The sequence below is a fragment of the Oncorhynchus masou genome, unplaced genomic scaffold, assembly GCF_036934945.1.
Source record: "Oncorhynchus masou masou isolate Uvic2021 unplaced genomic scaffold, UVic_Omas_1.1 unplaced_scaffold_1701, whole genome shotgun sequence".
Taxonomy (NCBI): Eukaryota; Metazoa; Chordata; class Actinopteri; order Salmoniformes; family Salmonidae; genus Oncorhynchus; species Oncorhynchus masou.
In genome coordinates, this window is record NW_027007167.1 from 81,174 (window position 1) to 87,173 (window position 6,000).

The 6,000-nt window shown below is 38.2% G+C and overlaps 2 non-coding genes across 2 annotated transcripts; both read left to right on the top strand.

Annotated features, from left to right (window-relative positions):
• Positions 1-4,033: 4,033 nt before the first annotated feature.
• On the top strand, positions 4,034-4,106 carry trnaa-agc (transfer RNA alanine (anticodon AGC)). The gene has a single exon. It is a non-coding gene; the product is annotated as a tRNA-Ala (tRNA).
• A 1,238-nt stretch (positions 4,107-5,344) lies between these two features.
• Positions 5,345-5,417, top strand: trnaa-agc (transfer RNA alanine (anticodon AGC)). Its single transcript has one exon. It is a non-coding gene; the product is annotated as a tRNA-Ala (tRNA).
• The last annotated feature ends 583 nt before the right edge of the window (positions 5,418-6,000 follow it).

Consider the following 6,000-nt stretch of genomic DNA (forward strand, 5'->3'; position numbering starts at 1 on the left):
ACATGCAAAACCATAAGCAAATCGGTAAACTGTGATATAACTAAAGAGTTAATCAGGGTGATTTTACCATAAATAGACAGATATTTTCCTTTCCATGGTAGCAAGATCTTATCTACTTTCTATAAATATTTATTGGAGTGAGATAATTTCTTTCTTTTGGGATTTGTATACCAAGTATGATACAATACGTAATATACTATCATAATTTGGTTTTAATCAAGAGAGAATAGCAAAAGTATTTACATCCTCTATGAGCCCGTGGATAGACTCTAATTGTGGTTTTAAAAGAAAACATGAATCATCAGCATACAATGACACCTTAGTTTTTAAGCCACGGATTTCTAAGCCCTTAATAGTATTGTTTGATCTAATCTTAACAGCTAACATTTCGATGGCAATAATAAATAGATATGCCGATAGTGGACAACCTTGTTTTACTCCTCTAGAGAGTTTAAAACTTTCTGAGATGTAGCCATTATTTACACCTAGTGTTACTATACATAACCCATTTTAAATAGAATCCCCCAAATTGAAATATTCTAGGTATTTTTAAACAGACTCGATCTTTATTCGACTGGTATGCCATCCAGGTCTGGAGGTTTCCTTAAAGGCCCCAATTGCATTAAGCAGTTCATCCTCTGTAATTTGGCCTTCACATGAGTCTTTCTGTACAGATGTTAATTTTACATTATTATTAGGAAAAATCCATTCAATCCATTCAATTAGGTTCATTTAGTGGAGACGGAGGAGCCTGAAACGAAAACATATACTTAAAGTACTTAAAATAATTCTTATTTCATATAATTTTTCAATATAATTTAGAGAATCATGAATGACTCCATCATTTATAGCAAGTTTTAATACATTTTCTTTGGTAGCATTTCTATTTTGAAGATTGAAAAAGACTTTGGTGCATTTTCCCCCATATTCCATCCAGTTTGCTTTATTTTTTTATTACATTGGATCTTTCTTGAATAAGTTCCTCCATTTCTTTTTGTTTTTCCTCTAACTTATTCTGTGTCTCTATGGTACCGTTTTTATTGCTATCTAACTGTACTGTTAGTCCTTCAATTTCCTTTGTTAATATGGACTCTTTTGATCTAAATGTCTTTTGTTTTATAGATGAGTACTGAATTGCATGGCCTCTAAAGGCACATTTAAAAGCGTCCCATACAATAAAGGGATCTTCTGTACCTATGTTATGTCTGAAAAATCCTTTATAAATCCTTCTGCTCTAGATCTAAACAATTTATCAGCTAGTAGGCTTTGATTAAATTTGCAATATCCTCGCCCACGTGGAAATTCTGTAAGAGTAATATATATGCCAATTATGTGATGATCCGACCGCATTCTGTCCCCTATCAACACTTTTGAAACTTTTGGTGCCAGAGAGAATGGCATAAGAAAGTAGTCAAGACGACTAGCTTGATTAAGGCTCCGCCATGTATATCTCACTTGGTCAGGGTATTTAAGTCTCCATATATCCAGTAATTCTGGCAGGGTTGCCTAGGGGTTAGAGCGTTGGACTAGTTGCTGGAAGGTTGCCAGTTCAAAACCCTGAGCTGACAAGGTACAAATCTGACATTCTGCACCTGAACAGACAGTAAGCCCACTGTTCCTAGGCAGTCATTGAAAATAAGATTTTGTTCTTGCCTAGTTAAATAAAGGTTAAAAAAATCCAATATATCCATGACATTAATGATTTCCTTACTGCCTTAGGGTGATAGTCTGTAGTGTGATTCCCTTTCCGGTCCATAGAGGTATTTAAGACCGTATTAAAATCTCCTTCCATAATAATCCAGTGTCCAGTGTTGCTTGTAGAGTTGATCAATTCTTATATATATTTTCAAAGAAGCTTGGATCATCATTATTCGGACCGTATAGGTTAATAAGCCATATCTGTTTATTGTCCAATAATATAATTAAAATAATCCATCTACCGTGACAATCTGTTTGGACAATTTGTACATTTGGATCAAAATTACTGTTAATTAAAACCATCACCCCTTTTGAATTTCTTTGCCCATGGGAGAAATATATTTCACCCCCCAGGTCTTTTTCCACAAAACTTAATCTAAAATTTCCTGTAAACAATAGATATTATATTCCTCTTTTATCCAGGTCAATACTGATCATCTTTTCTTATTATCTGCAACTGTAACTGGCTATACTTATTTCACCACTTACCATAATGAGACACAACTTTCAATTCTGTTTATCAAAATATATGTTTGTAAACGTACCATTAAAAAGTAACATGATGATTGAGTGTCTATATACTGTAGCTGTACCATGATATTTGCATTGCTACTAAGTAAACCTCCAATTGGTCTCCACCATTCCACCTGCTAAAAGCCCTCCGCATCACGAGCTGGGCCTTCATCCCAATGCCACCTCTGACCCCCCACATTCCATAGCCCTGAACAGACTGGGATCCATCCTTCGAAAAGTAGATGTAGTAACCGACTTGCCAAATCAACATATATTTTGATGACAGCTTTGCAAACTCTTGGCATTCTCTCAACCAGCTTCATGAGGTCACCTGGAATGCATTTCAAATAACACGTGTGCCTTGTAAAAAGTTAATTTGTGGAATTAAACAGGACAATGACCCAAAACACACCTCTGGGCTGTGTAAGGGCTATTTGACCAAGGAGATTTATGGAGTGCTGCATCAGGTGACCTGAACTCCACAATCACCTGACCTCAACCCATTTGAGATGGTTTGGGATGATGCATCCAACAAGCGCTCAGCATATGTGGGAACTCCTTCAAGACTGTTGGAAAAGCATTCCTCATGAAGCAGGTTGAGAGAATGCCAAGAGTGTCATCAAGACAAAGGGTGGCTACTTTGAAAAATCTCAAACATAAAATATATTTTGATTTAACACTTTTTTGGTTACTACATGATTCCCTATGTGTTATTTCATAGTTTTGACGGGTTCACTAATAGTCTACAATGTAGAATAATAAATAAATAAAAATCAAGATAATAAAGAAAAACCCATGAATGATTAGGTGTTTCCAAACTTTTGACTGGTACTGTACTTCAGCTGTCAATGCAAACGGCAGGGAGTTCATTTATCTGTGTACCCAGTGTGGACTGGACTATATAAGTGACACTTTACAGTCCTAAATAAACAACCATTGATATAATAAACACAACATTCATGACATTATTACCATAGGGAGGACGAATCCTTGGTTGTAATCGATGTGCTCCCCAATCAGGTTGACCCTGCCTGGGGCACACACTGCCACCTGTGGACCATCTCCCCCGAAGCTCTGCTCGTACACACGTCGAGCCTCGGCAACCAACTCAGACACACTCGGGACTGGACTGTCCATGAATGGAGCAGACGAGTAGAGTAGACAAATCACAAATTCAGAGTCCAAAATCCTGCAGCAGCACTTTGTAAACTTCATCCATTAGAATCTTACGTGAGATAACGTTTGAATCACGATAAATAATAGTGTATTACAAGTTTTTTACAAGAATAAATCTTTCTTGGAGTTGGATTAACGTTACAATATGATTGTGATAATATGACATGTGTCAGCTGACTCACTTCCTGAATTGAGCTGGTTTGTTTTTACCCTGCGATTGGCTTAGAAAGGTCACATGACACTGTCAGCTGCGTCCCTTCCCGAAAACTAATGTACAAGGAAATTGAAATGACTCGTAAACGTCAACAATACAAAATACATTCGACAAGGGTGGCTTTTTTTTGTCGGTGAAATAGATTATGTGACAAATAGCGCATGGAAACGCTTTTTTTTGTACAAATACTGTCATGAATAACCATTATGTCTAAGTCATTGGACTCACGTAATGTTATGTCCTGTTGTTCTCGCTAGAACCATCCCCTTTTAGGTAGAATGCGCATATCTTTTTGTGCTAATGTTATAGTTTTCGCTTAAAAATCTTCAACTCGTGGATGAAACCTCGCCACTGATAACTAATTGGCCCAGTACTGTAAACTCTTGCAGTGATGTGAGTCTAGTACTCAAAACTTCCCCCTTAACAACAGCTGGGGGATTAGCTCAAATGGGAGAGCGCTCGCTTAGCATGCGAGAGGTAGCGGGATCGATGCCCGCATCCTCCAATACTTTTCGCAGCATCTCCCGAGATACCAAAGGCAACGTGTATACATATCTAGTATTTGTGTAGTGAATATTTATTATCCAATACAATGCATGTTCAACACGTTACCATGCCTTCCCTCTATCTCTTTCAGTAGAGGGCGGTAATGTTCAAGGACAACACCCACCCGAGCCACTGCCTGTTCACCCCGCTATCATCCAGAAGGCGAGGTCAGTACAGGTGCATCAAAGCTGGGACCGAGAGACTGAAAAACAGCTTCTATCTCAAGGCCATCAGACTGTTAAACAGCAACCACTAACATTGAGTGGCTGCTGCCAACACACTGACTCAACTCCAGCCACTTTAATAATGGGAATTGATGGGAAATGATGTAAAATATATCACTAGCCACTTTAAACAATGCTAACTAATATAATGTTTACATACCCTACATTATTCATCTCATATGTATACGTATATACTGTACTCTATATCATCTACTGCATCCTTATGTAATACATGTATCACTAGCCACTTTAACTATGCCACTTTGTTTACATACTCATCTCATATGTATATACTGTACTCGATACCATCTACTGTATCTTGCCTATGTTGCTCTCCACCATCACTCATCCATATCCTTATGTACATATTCTTTATCCCCTTACACTGTGTATAAGAAATTAGCTTTGGAATTATTAGTTAGATTTCTTGTTGGTTATTACTGCATTGTCTGAACTAGAAGCACAAGCATTTCGCTACACTCGCATTAACATCTGCAAACCATGTGTATGCGACAAATAAAATTTGATTTTGATTTGATTCTCATCCAACGAGAGATAACTGCCTAAATAAAGGAAACAATTGAGTAAATGAGGGATACAAAGTATATTGTCACTGCACTCTATACTCCTCTGTAAATTGTTCATCTCTGTATACCCTCATAAGACCCATTGGTTGATGCTTATTTATAAAACCCTCTTCGGCCTCACTCCCACCTATCTGAGATATCTACTGCAGCCCTCATCCTCCACAAACAACCCTCGTTCTCACGTAATGTTATGTCCTGTTGTTCTCGCTACAACCATCCCCTTTTAGGTAGAATGCGCATATCTTTTTGTGCTAATGTTATAGTTTTCGCTTAAAAATCTTCAACTCGTGGATGAAACCTAGCCATTGATAACTAATTGGCCCAGTACTGTAAACTCTTGCAGTGATGTGAGTCTAGTACTCAAAACTTCCCCTTTAACAACAGCTGGGGGATTAGCTCAAATGGTAGAGCGCTCGCTTAGCATGCGAGAGGTAGCGGGATCGATGCCCGCATCCTCCAATACCTTTCGCAGCATCTCCCGAGATACCAAAGGCAACGTGTATACATATCTAGTATTTGTGTAGTGAATATTTATTATCCAATACAATGCATGTTCAACACGTTACCATGCCTTCCCTCTATCTCTTTCAGTAGAGGGCGGTAATGTTCTCATCCAACTAGAGATAACTGCCTAAATAAATGAAACAATTGAGTAAATGAGGGATACAAAGTATATTGTCACTGCACTCTGTAAATTGTTCATCTCTGTATACCCTCATAAGACCTACTGGTTGATGCTTTTTTATAAAACCCTCTTAGGCCTCACTCCCCCCTATCTGAGATATCTACTACAGCCCTCATCCTCCACATACAACACTCGATCTGCCAGTCACATTCTGTTAAAGGTCCCCAAAGCACACACATCCCTGGTCCTCCTCTTTTCAGTTTGCTGCAGCTAGTGACTGGAACGAGCTGCAACAAACACTCAAACTGGACAGTTTTATCTCAATCTCTTCATTCAAAGACTCAATCATGGACACTCTTCCTGACAGTTGTGGCTGCTTTGTGTGATGTATTGTTGTCTCTACCTTCTTGACATTTG